This window comes from Lutzomyia longipalpis, chromosome 2 (assembly GCF_024334085.1).
Source record: "Lutzomyia longipalpis isolate SR_M1_2022 chromosome 2, ASM2433408v1".
NCBI classification, from domain to species: domain Eukaryota; kingdom Metazoa; phylum Arthropoda; class Insecta; order Diptera; family Psychodidae; genus Lutzomyia; species Lutzomyia longipalpis.
In genome coordinates this window covers 27,392,830-27,405,663 of record NC_074708.1, presented here as the reverse complement: position 1 = coordinate 27,405,663, position 12,834 = coordinate 27,392,830, and the positions used below count along the sequence as shown (strand labels likewise).

The 12,834-nt window shown below is 36.0% G+C and overlaps 1 protein-coding gene across 1 annotated transcript in view; it reads right to left on the bottom strand.

Annotated features, from left to right (window-relative positions):
- LOC129789983 (protein eyes shut) overlaps window positions 1-10,282 on the bottom strand; it is a 66,487-nt gene extending 56,205 nt beyond the window's left edge. The window contains exons 1-2 of the mRNA XM_055827133.1: window positions 10,109-10,282; window positions 7,867-8,386 (exon numbers count right to left, since the gene is read on the bottom strand). The gene's annotated coding sequence lies outside the window, so the exon portion shown is untranslated. The remainder of the gene's footprint in view (window positions 1-7,866; window positions 8,387-10,108) is intronic.
- Window positions 10,283-12,834: the final 2,552 nt, after the last annotated feature.

Below are 12,834 nucleotides of genomic sequence, written 5' to 3'. Positions count from 1 at the left end.
CTCCAATTCAGTCTGAGCCTAAAACTTAAGTTTGGCATAAAAAAAAAACTAAAGTCTGGCTTAAAATACGAAGGCCTAGCTCAAAAAATTAAGGCCTTGATTAAGAAAATTTGAGCCTTGTTTAAAAAATCAAAGCTTAGTTTAAGAAAACTGAGAAAACTTGATTAAAAAATCAAAGCTTAATTTAAGAAAACTTGAGCCTAACTTACTTTTTTTAAGCCATGCATAATTCTGAATTTTTTAGTCTCAATGACCTATAGCATTTTTTTTTAATTTTCACTTTAAGATCATCTAGAATTCTAGATGAAATCTAGTATACTCCAGAAAAATAAATTCAAAGAGAAAATAAAACAAATTAAGTAAAACAATAAATAATTTATGTAATTTATGCAATTTCCTCCCCGTACCACGAATCTTTCAAATAACCCCTTCCCAGGTTTTCTCCATTGTACAAGTAAATGTTGAAAGTACAGAGAAGTCCAAGAAAAGTGGGGAAGAATATTAAAAACCAACGGACGGTCATGGTATGAGATTTTTCTTAATACATCCACTCTAGTTCTCCTTTTGTGAATTGTGAGGTTCTGCCCTTTTCCTCATTTCGGGCAGAAATCAAAATGTGTTACCAAACCACCCCTCACACAGCATCCCGAAATTGACCCCCATCCATTTCCTTTCGACACAGCAGAAGGTTTTTTTCCGGCGAAAGAAAAGCTCATTCATCGGGTGGAAAAGCTACCATAACCCCTTCCGAGGGTTTGGTAGACTTTTTAGAGTAGATATAGGGGGGAGAGGGTTTGTGAGATTTTTGGGGAAATGAGTTTTTGTGTTACAACGAAAACCTGGATTCGTGTGGACAAATATTTTAGGTGGACATTGGGGTCTTGTTTTAATGTGGGAAAGAAGAGGTTGTGTGTGTTTAGTTTTCCTGTTTTTTTTTCTGTAAGTTCGGACGAGGTCGAGTGGATTTGCCGCATTTTAGAAAATTTCCACTTTTGGGATTGCACGCGCTTATCCCTGTCCGAAATCGAAACAAGGGGATAAGTAAATACCAGTGCTGAGATTTTGGGGTACTCGTAGTACTTCCATCCACAACCCCCATTGTGTGCCTCTGCAAACATTAAACCATATACGAAGAAGTAGCTCTATACACATTGGGATTAGGTAGCTTTCACTCTACACCCGTAGCTTCACCTGGAGCTATTCAAACAAACAAGACACAATATCACTACGGGTGGTAATTCATTCGCACGTTGTTCCACCCCCCATTTCGCCACACAACTCACACGCCCCCTAATCCACCCCTCAGGAAAGTTTAATTGAGAACGTCTCTGGCGAGACGACATTTCGGATGGATATCCTCTCACAGCAATAATCACAAAATTGCTTGTATTGGGGACTTTGAAATAACATCCAGATACCAGAGAGAGGGAGTTGTGCAACAATTTAATCTCTAAATTTGAAGCGAAATAAATCCACAGGTCCTTTGTTCGATTTCTCTTTCAAAGGGATCAAGGAATGTAACGTAATGTCCTTTAAGTCAGAATTAATCCGGAAATGTCCAACAGTTTGTTTCAAATCCATCAAAATTGTTTAACCTAAAAGAACTAAAAGTTTTGTGTGGTCTGAGTTGAATTCCCATTCAAATTTCAAGTCAATAAAACTCATTAAAAAAACGAATAACACGAAAATCATTATTTTTAGAGACCAGAAAGTCGTTATTGAATTCATTGAAAGAATTTGCAGGATCACGAAAGCTTCCGAAATTTAGTAAGTGCAGTCATTTGTACCTCTGTCAGGTTAGCTTCTGTCAATTTGACATCTGTCATTCTCTCATCTCCTTTTCAAATCAAACTAAAACTTCTGCAGAACTAAACTAACTAACTAACTAATTTAAAATAAACAAACTTAATTATTTTGGTTTAAACGTCCCAACCGGTTTTGCTAATTCTTCATCTTCAACAAAAAAATATATTAAAATTCAGTAAATTTTGGTTAGAAAAGTTTTTAAAAAAAAAAGGAAAGAAAAACTCCGCATAAGCGAATTCTTTTGACAAAAGCTAAAGCTTCATCATTTTCTCATCAAAAGGAGGGTTTGCTGGTGTTCAGAGAACCATAACATGGGACCATCCCCCTTGAGAAAAGGATGGTGAAAGCAGAAAAAAGAAGGACTCTATTGGGAGTCCTCACGGAAACTCTGCGGAAAATCACAACGAAAATACATTGTGAACCATCAATCACTTTCTCTCGTCAAGTGGAAATGTTATTCTCCCAAAATTTGAAAATCAAAATCCCCAGCATAAAGTATATAGTATATGGGGGCAGCCCCTCTATGGAGATCACAAAATGTATGCAAATGATTCCTGTTACATTAATTTCTTCCTCATCGCTGCTCATGCGGAGCATTTTGTATTTCATTGATGTTACATAGAAAGGAACACCATTGGGAGAAATTAAAGAAATGCCAAGGAGTGTTGGGGGGGGGGGTGGTGGATGATGGGTGGGTGGGGAAAAAGTTTCTGCCAATTCGCTTTTCTTTGGGAACAATGAAATAAATTCCTTCTCTGCTGAAACTTTCCGGACAGGAAATTGTCAAAGAACAATTTGCTCTGATGCATTTGCTCAATATTTTGTCCAACATATTGGAAAACGAGAAAATTTGCAGAAAACTCGCTCGAATGGATTTTCAATGGATTATAATGTGTCGCTTCAACAAGCAGAATTCTCTCTCCCAAAATGCCAGACATTTTCTAATCAAGAATGAATTTTTAATTTCGTTTCAACTGAAGAATTTTTTTCATAAAGTTTCAATTTCTTTTATAAAAGTTAAAATTAAAATTGCACAGCATGTTTTGAAAAATAATAAAAATCTTTATATAGGTATCTTTTTTCCATATTTATGTCTGGTATATATTTGAAATTTTCTTTTATTTGAAAAGCTTTTTCATTGCACAATAATATTTGTTATTTCTGTATATAAAGCCCAATTTTATAGAAATGAATGCAAATAGTACAAACATGCAATAAAATCAATCTAATTGTCACTTTAATTTTATTGGAGCAATATATAAAATTCACATTGAAAATCCAACAGAAAATCAATGGAGTGAGAAAGTTTAGCGCAATTTTATTTCTGAAAACTTCCACATGGCTGCCAGGAAATAGCTGAAAGTCCAGCAAACACATGTCTAGGATATTTCTTCTGCCACATTTGGGGTTGGGGGTGGGTGATGCAAAATGCGGGAGGGGAGGAGAGCATCAGTAATGCCGGTTTGTCGGGAGAATGCATTGGTACGTAAAAGAGGAGAAATACTGAGAAAATTGCTCAACAGGAATGTTTCACATGGGTGACAAAATTTAAGAATCCCTAAATTCTACGGCTGAGAGATTAGAATAATGTCGAATGAATTTCTTTGAGGAGAAATTCTCTGTCTGAGCCAATCTAAGCGTGAAGATTTTTCAGTTATGAAGAAAGTCGTTAATATTTGAATTTTAAATTTTAGTTAGTTTTAAACACGAATGCTTCCAAATTGATTAAATTCTGTCACTCTTATTGTCATTGTGCTTCTGTCAGTTATGATTCTGTCATTTGAGCAGCTGTCAGTTTTTGTTTCTCTAGTTTATAACAATTTTGTATTATAAATTTTAACTGAAAAATATTTTGAAGATTAACAAGTTAACTTTCTGTCAAAATAAACGTCTATCAGTTTCAAACTGTGTCAAATTGGTAATGATCTGTTAATTTTTCATTTTTTGTAACTGTCAATTTCAAGTTGTGTCATTTCATATTCTGTCATTATAATTTGTATCATTTCAACGTTCACAATTAGTTGGTGTTCCACTTCGTGGCCAACACCAAGTATTGTAATCGTCGGAAAAACCGACCACCTCAGATCGGGCTCAAACTTGGTATGAGCACGTTTTAGACATCCCACATTACGAAAATGGTGGTGGAAAATTTTTGATCCGGCCGGCCGTCCTGCCGGCCGTCCTGCCGGTCGCCCAAACTTTGCCTTATAGTTCGAGAATGGTAATAGATAGAGACTTCGGGTTTGAAGTTTTCTATAGAAAAGTGGGTGTAAAATTTCATTTTTTCGCATTTTCAAAATCCAAGATGGCCGCCGTCCGCCATTTTGAAATACCGTCAACCACTTCCCTTATAGCTAGAGGTCTGCAATTTTAGTATGTTGTAGGGCTCAGTGAGACGTTTTCATCAACAATTCATACTTGAAAATCGGTCAAGCGGTTTAGCAAATATGGCGGCCTAAAGCGAAAAGTGTTTTTTCGATATAACTCGAGAACGGCTTGACCGATTTTGACCATCTTGGTATCAAATGAAAGGTATTGGGAAGCCCTACAACTGTCTAGAACATTTCAAGTTTCAAAAACATCCGTAAGAGGCGCTAAAAATAAAAACAAAAATTGCCTAACTTTAAGGGGCCATATCTCCCAACATCTGTTATCGTTTTCCTTTAAATTTTGATATGTTGTAGCCTGACTCAATATCTTTCTTCAGTCCGAAAATGAAGAAAATCTATGTCGCCGTTTAGAAGATATAGCCATTTGAAAAATTCTTGAATTTGAAAAGTTCTAAGAACCATATCTCTTGAACGGCTTGTCCGATTTCGCTCAACTTGGTATCAAATTAAAGGTTTTGCAAAACTCTACAACTTTCTAGAACATCAAAAACTTCTAAAACCATTTCTTCAAGACGAAAAATGCCAAAAAATGTTCTTGTAAAACAAAAAATCTTCATTTTGTGTTCTGGAGGTGACTTTGAAAATTATTGAAATTTATCTCAATTTATAGCCTGTTTTAATACCTTTCCAAAACTAGTCAAAAAATTTCTGTAGGTCTTATAGAACCAGAGATATGACCATTTTTATCCACCAAATTGCCGAATTTTACAAAAAAATCAAAGTCTACTAATTCTGCTCACAAATCGCATTACAACGCATAAACAAACTTCTACACGTTGTGGGACACCAACTCTTATAACTGGACGCGTTATGATTGACTTCAGTTTTGTAATCAATTTGAACCCTCCACCTTCTGCTAATTCAGTTTTCCATCAATTTTGACTTTTCAATGCAAACTTCTGCCAATTAAAACCTTTGTAAATTTCAACTTTGGCCATTTCGACTTTCTATCAATTTTAATTCTTCAAAATTTCTCTCATTGATTTTCAAAAATAACATCCATTGTCCTTGATTTAAAACTTTCCTGATTTTCCTTTCCAACATTTTTCCAACTAAAATCGAAAAGCTTTCCCATTTTCTCTCTACACAAGCATCTCCTTTAGCTTTTGAGTGGAATTTTGTAGGCACATTTTCTTCTGTAAATTGCGAAAATAGTGTGAACTGAAGTGCGATGAAGTACTGACGTTATTACACTTCCTGGCAATGCTGCTGTAAATTTAGGAACACCACCACATATCCCCGAGAATGTATAAAGCACTTTCCATCCAACCCCTTTTCTCAGGCCCTATTTGAAACATTTTCCCATGACGGAATCGCGTGCATACTCCTCGTTGAAGTTCCTGAATTTCTAAGATGAAATCGACCTTTTCCAAGCCTTCCCTCCTCCTTCTTACAAAGTCTGTGTAACCCCTTTCTTGTTGTACCATCTCAACACACCCGCTGTATCACCTCAGAATCTCTTTCTTTTTTTTTCCTTTCGGGGGGCCAAGACACCAACTTTTGCCCACGTTCTCGAGGAAATATTCGTACGACGGCTTTTTTAGTTATTTGTGTAGCACACACTTGTATCCAAAGCGAAGCGCATCCTGTAGCATCATTTATAAACATTTCCATGTCATACATATATAATTGTGTGGGTGGGATTTTTCTGGAAAAGTGCCACAATGCTTTTCCGCGCCCGTACCATGAATTTCGCACCAATTTCGTATTCCCGCCGTGCTATTTACTTCCACACGCGGTGTGAGCGGAAGAGCTTTTCCACTTACAGGAGGATTCCGTGGTATGTGGAATTTGCAGAGGAAATTCAATGTGTTCCTCCCAATGTATCCCCGGGAATTGTGGTGGGGTGCGGCATGAGACCGTGGGGAGGCTTTCTGTGAAAGCCCCCACAGTGTGGAATCGATCAAACAAACCTGCCTTAGCGTGGGTGGTTGGATTTATTTTTGTTCAACGGAAAACACCCCCTCAGACATGGGGACAGAGGAATTTTCCTGGATAATGTTGTTTAGTCGAATATCTTCCCAACGGAACTCCCTCACCCCCCACCTCCTAAAAGCAAATGGATCCACATGACCTCCCTCCATGCTAAAAATAGCAGCAATGCGGAAGTAGATGATACATTGGTTTTTTCCCCTCAGAGAGCTCTAGAAATTAATTTAACTGCGAAAAATGGGCGTTTTTTCTTTATACCAAAAAAAAGGAAATATCTCCACACTTTCTATCAAAATACGTATGTACATAACATAAAAAGCAGTATTCACCCTGTGCTATGTGTAGCATCTGTTGACCAGACTAATTACAATGTAAATTGCTCAAAGCCAACACAAAAGGGATGCGAGAGCTTTTGAGCTTTCGCGGGGGATAGTATTTGTGCTCTTTCTTTTTTTTTTTTTAATTTCATTAATAATTCTCTTCGTCTGGAAGTTTTATTTCACTCAACCGGGGAATGTGTACAAAAATTCCAATGAAGAAAATTCAATTTTAAATTGCTTTGATGCTTGTCTGTCTAATTGAAGATGGGATTTTTTGCATGGACTTTACTTTGTGGTGCATTTGCACTGTGTGCATATGCTTTGTCTCTACACACAGCTGTGGAGGATGCTTCAAATGATTTAATTAGATACACACACACACCCTCAAACAGCTCAACCGATGAAATTTGAAATGAATAAAATTAATTACAACCCTTACAGCTAGTGAAATGAAAAATATTAAAAGTTAGAGGAAGAAAAAAAATCAATATCTCGATTTCTGTCCTAGCTCAAGGGCTTATGCTGCATGAAAAATATATTTTTTATTCAAAGGACAGAAAGAAGTTTAATTGATTCAATTTTAGTTCACTAATTAATTTAAAACAAACATACTATATTTCGGGGAAAATCAATAAATACAGAAAGGTTCTAAAAAAAAACTGATGAAAATAATTTCAAAATAGAATTTGTAATAAAATATTCAAATATAAATGTAGGATAAAAATAAAATAAACTGTCACCCCTGAGTGATAATAAGTGAGCTATTAGGCAAGTAAAATGTCTCATTAAGCCATAAATTAATTTCATGGTGGACGTGAAATGGTTGAGGATTAAATAAAAGCCAAAGAAAGAAGCTATGGGATAAAATTTATCAAATAAATCGTTGGGGATTCTTAAAGGCAAACCTGTGAGAGAGTTTTCTGACCAAACACAAAATGTGCTAAGACAACAATATTTTTCTCCTCATGAAGCTGATTCAGCTGAAAAGAAAGCGCCACAATCCATTGATCTGTGTAACCCTTCTTGGATTTCCACAACCCCTCAAGGAAAATTGGGCCAATTCCTTTTATATATATATAAGCTCTGGAGGAGAACTTTAAAGCCAATGGAGGTAAATCTTTGCGAAATGAAGGTATCGTGTTTCCGGTCTTGCTTCCGGGCCAGACAATAAATTCCAATAACAAAAAAATCTCCCCTTTCTTTCTTTCGAAAAAGGAAAAAGAAATAAAATAAAGAATTCCCTGAGAAGATGATACAATAAACATGAAGCTCTTAAGTAAGATTATATATAGCCTTTGATGTAATGCAGAAACGAGTGAGAATGTCCCACGTAATGAAATTAATTAGAGTCATCCCATTGACGATGCGAGCTCTTTTGTGTGGTTGTATGTAAATTGAATATAATGTTTAATATTTACCTTAATGAGATTGACTGCAATTTGCTGCAATATAGTTCACCAGGATGCAGAGACAAACCACCAAACACTTGTTTATGTTATTAATTTCAACTTTGGAATAAAAGAGAAAATTCTCTGTGCCTTTGATGGGATTTCCGCTTCCAAAATTCACTTTTCTCTCCTTTCTATATAATACCAAAGTTTACGTACACTCTTCCTTCCTTTTGTCTCCACTCCCCTACCCCACACTTGTGGTGTGCACAAATGCACACAGAGCCCCTGCGTCCTTTTTAGGATTCACCCGCAAGGGAGCTTCAAGAAAAGAGCCCTTGAGTGTGGAGTTTATTTGTAGTCTCTTTCCCAAGCAAACACACTGTGGCCAAGGGAATGCTCTTTCACTATACGAAAGCACTAAACATCCTCGTTATGTTCTATGTGGCTTAATTCACGGCAAACAATTCCACTGTACTGGAGTCTTCACTATCTACTTGCAATCCCCCAATGGCCAAGGGGATTCTCCTCTCGGTCAGACAAGTCCAATCTAAATATATGTTGGGATTTTCTTAATGCAACAGGTAATAAATTAACACTCGAAAATGTGGATTTTGGTAGCTTTAGCTACCCCAGATAAAACGATTCGCTTTTGCCAAGAAGTCCGGCTTCATCGTATATGTATATCCTATTTATTTATACGAGAAAAAAATGACCAAAATACGACCTTTGTGCTTGAACTTTGCTTCATTTATAGTTTTTAAAAATAAGTATTAGTTTTCCATTTAGTAAATGTTTAAAAGAAAACTCATTCTAAACTCAATTTTCAAAAGAAACAGAGGATCGGATTTGTGGAATCTTCCCCTAAATAGAATATGCTATTAGATTTAAATTTTAATAATTTTCCCGAAGATAAACTAGAAGTGGATGTATTATTGAGAAGAATCAAGATTTCCGAGGAGAGCTTTTCTGTACTTTATATGAAAGTTTATGAAAGTTTTAAACCGCCAAAAAGCTTCTTTAATTTGTAAATAGAAAAACTTTCAATCAAAACTTTCTCTAAAACTATGAATTTTATTTTTCGTATTACTATTTAAAATTAAATTTTCATGATATTTGTTAAAATAAATTTTAAAAAAAGTTTCTGGAATTATTACAATTGCGCATTAGAATTAAGTCTTTTTTTATTTTAATTTTTGTAATATTTTAATATTTTTTTAATTCAAAATTATCTTGCTTAAAAAATTTAATATTTTTGAAATAATTTTTAAGCTTTTGTGAACTTTGAAGTAAAATTCAGAGCTTAAGGAAGAATAGAAAATTAAACAATTTGTTTTATTACAAATAACTTTGGAGCTTTTATTAACTTTTAAGTAAAATTAACAGCTTTAAAAAAAATAGAAAAACTCTTAAAAAGATCACCAAACAATCCTAAAAAAATCCTTAAAAATAAAAAAAAAATTGAGAAATTTACAAGAAAGATTTATCAATGAAAAATGAATTCTTGTGTTTTTAAAAAGTCAACAACTTCTTATTTTCCTTACCTTATTAAAGGGAAAACAATTTCCAATTTAACAAGCTTTCTAAGAAATCTCAATACTCAAGAATTCTCAGCTCGTTTTCTTACACAAAACAAGAAGAACTTCAAGAATTAAAGTGAGAAAATCCAGAGAACATTTCATTGATTTCAAATATTTTAAATTTGTTTCAGACGCTTTAGACTTAAGCTGCAAGTTTTTCCGAAGCTTCTATCGATATCTATATTCTGCAATATTTATCTCTTTTTTATGGAAATACTTGAGATATAACAATTCTTTCAATTTTCCACGCACAAAGTGGCAATTTTTTTGTAAGGCAACTCCTCTTTGAGCTATTGTAAGGGATGAACCCTCCCCCATTTCAATTCCATTAAAAGTTCAAGTGACTATCGACCACAAATAACGTACTATTTGTCCGCACGCATACACACCAAAAAGTTCCCTCATCATCCCCCTCTTGGGCCGAAATACGCGGAAAGCACCCCCTTATTCATCCAACGACCCTCAGGCACGCCACTTCCTCATAGTTTGCCTGTGGGGTCCGCGCGAGGTTTCTCCCCGGCTCTTTTGGTACCCAACCACAACAATTCAATACCCCCTCAGCGGTGTGGTTTGGTGCCGCAACGATGGTAACCGTCCTTCTTGGCGTTCAATAAACCCCAAACACCTCAAGGGGTGATTTTTTTCTTCTTCTATACATTAAAGAAGGGAAGGAAAATTCAAAAAATCCACACCAGAATCCGCAAAAAAGGAAGTTCCGCGTGAAAGAAACTTTCAGCAGGACTTTCACACTTTCGCGAGAAATGAAAAGGAGAATATCCGCACAGTTGTGATAAATAATGCACCAAGTCACGAAGGGTGTTTGCTCTCACTGGCTTTGCCAAAAGGGGAGAGAATTCAACCGAACACTCCGAAAGCTCTCCACTGACTGTCGTTGTTGTCTCAAATGCCAACGAGCCGTATCCTTTCTGGCCTGAGAGTGGTGAATTTCTCCAGTGGGAATCCTTCGCGTGGGGCGCTCTGGGTGGTGCGCAGGACAACTGGCTGCATGTGGGGAAGTGCCGGTCAAAATAAAAAGTCCACGTGGCGAAGGGATTTACGGCTCGCGCGTTGCATCCATGCCACAAAGGTCAGCTCCCAATATACCAAGCCGTGGCTCTGCTCCGGCGAAATTATTCAGAACCTGTGTACGCTAGGCAAAAGCAGCAGCACGCCCTGTGTACCGGGTGTTTCATTAAACTTTCATTGAGGGTGATGAAAAAGCCATATTGGGGGAAAATATAACGTAAAACTACACATAGTGCAGGCAAACTACATATACGAGGACGAGAGCTGATTCAATAGAAAAGATGCCAGCGGGGGCGTGCATGGGACCGTGAAGTTTCCCCAAAGTCAAGGCAATAAACATGATAATCCGCCTGCAAAAGTTGTTGTATGTGTAGAGAAGAAAGTCAAATACAAAAACTTTGAAATGTTCTTGAAGCATATTATGCGATGCTTTTACATTATTTAGTCTTCACACAGTTAGTTATGTGAGACACAGCAGGGAAATTTATATACTAAAGAAATAAATTGTTTACCTAAACAAATATTTTGTTTCATATTTATTTTAAGCTCTCAAAGAGAAACTTTTCATGCAATAAGCGAGTTTAAAAGTTTAAGGGGTAGGATAGGGATGTTTTCACGTCTAAAGGAACATTAAAGGGAGTAAAATTATATAATATATATTTTTTAATTATTTAAAAGAAAGATAATTTTTAATAAATAATTGGAAAAGTATCCTGGAAAAACAGAAAATAAAAAAAACTGTTAAACTGAAAAAATATGTTGGAAAAATAGAAAATCAAAATAAAGGTAAAAATTAAATTAGAATAAAAGGTTTTAAATTTAAATAAAATTATATTCTAAGCCTCAAACTGAATCAGAAGCAATAAGAATGAAAGACAGAATGAGAAAAATTCAAGATAATAAATTGGATTAGGAAAAATTTAAGTTAAAAAAAATTTTTTACTCAAAATCTGAATCAGAAGAATTTCGAAAAAAAGAAGATAAATTAAAGCCAAAACAAGTTAAATAAGAAAACTGTTTGCCTAATAGATAATGAAATTAATTCTTAAGACGTCTCTATTACATTGTGGAGAAAATAGGGCAGACGAAGCCACTCTTACCACTTTCTTTTAATGTTCCTCAAGCTGCTACATGTGGTTGCTTTCAAATTAAAACGCGCAAAAGGTCCAACACGCGGCTGTTAATTTATTCCTTCTTGATGACTCGATGACGAATACCTGTCGTACATGGAGAGCCACGGCGACACGCTAAAGTGGACGAGCGTGTGAATATTTGTGGAGGACATGGAGGACCATGGGGTGATTCACACAAAACCCTCCCAAAAATAGCGCGCAACGAGTCCCAGCATGGGCAGCAGCATTTGATGGGATTTGTCAGCGATTTCCATCAGCTTTCGAAAATTTGGCTTGACGAACACGTCAAAGGCTCGGATGTTTGCCAAAGAGTGATTAATTGGTTGATTTTGGTTTTGAAGTGGTTCACCTCAGACTGGATATCTCTCGATGGCCGTTGGTGGGTTCAATGATCCACATCACTCTTTCCGTCTCGCGAAATCCATCAACTAGCCACCACCGCCCAGAGCAAATGGAAAGTGAGTTGGATGGTGTGTCCATTTCACCTGCTCAAAGTGCACCTCTTTTATTTCTGTTTTTTTTTTACTTGTTTTCACGTCTCTATCGCCACTGCGTCGCCAAGCTGTTGGACCAGAGAACACTGTGCCGGCTAAATTGCCGTGATTTTCGCACATGCGGCGGGGATTTGATCAAAATTTTTAAAGATAATAAAGAATAAGTAAAGTGTAAGAGGTCAGTGTGTAACATATGTAGCAGTTTGTCAAATAGCTTTTATATACAACGTTTCGAGAGCTTGATTACATCTTCATCAGGTATGAAAACAGCAAAGATTTTACAACTTAAGTTTTTAAAAAGGTAGCATAACATAGTTTTAACTTTAGGCCTTAAGCATATAATTTTCAAAATTTATTTTCAACTGTATTTGATTTTTATTCGTTTTTATAAGTATAATTCATTAATTCTTTTCAAAAAATTATATATTTTTTAAATCAGTGTTTCCAGTGACGTTTCGACTTTATCTAGATCTTCTTCAGATCCTAAATAAATCTTTGCAAAAAAATTAAAAATATTTTGCAGCTCAAAGAAAAAGAAGATATTGGAAATAAAATCTCTTGTGTGAAAGATACTTTTAAAATATTCACCTGGCGCAATCCTCCACGGCCAGTGATCGCGAGTGCAAGAAGTTGGGGAATTGACGTAGATGGAAGATCACGGTGTGATCGAGTAAAACGGTACTCCCCACTACCTCTTTAAGATCGCCGTGACGCCACTGGAAGTTGAACGGAACTCTCGCTGGATTGTTCTTCGGACTCGCGATC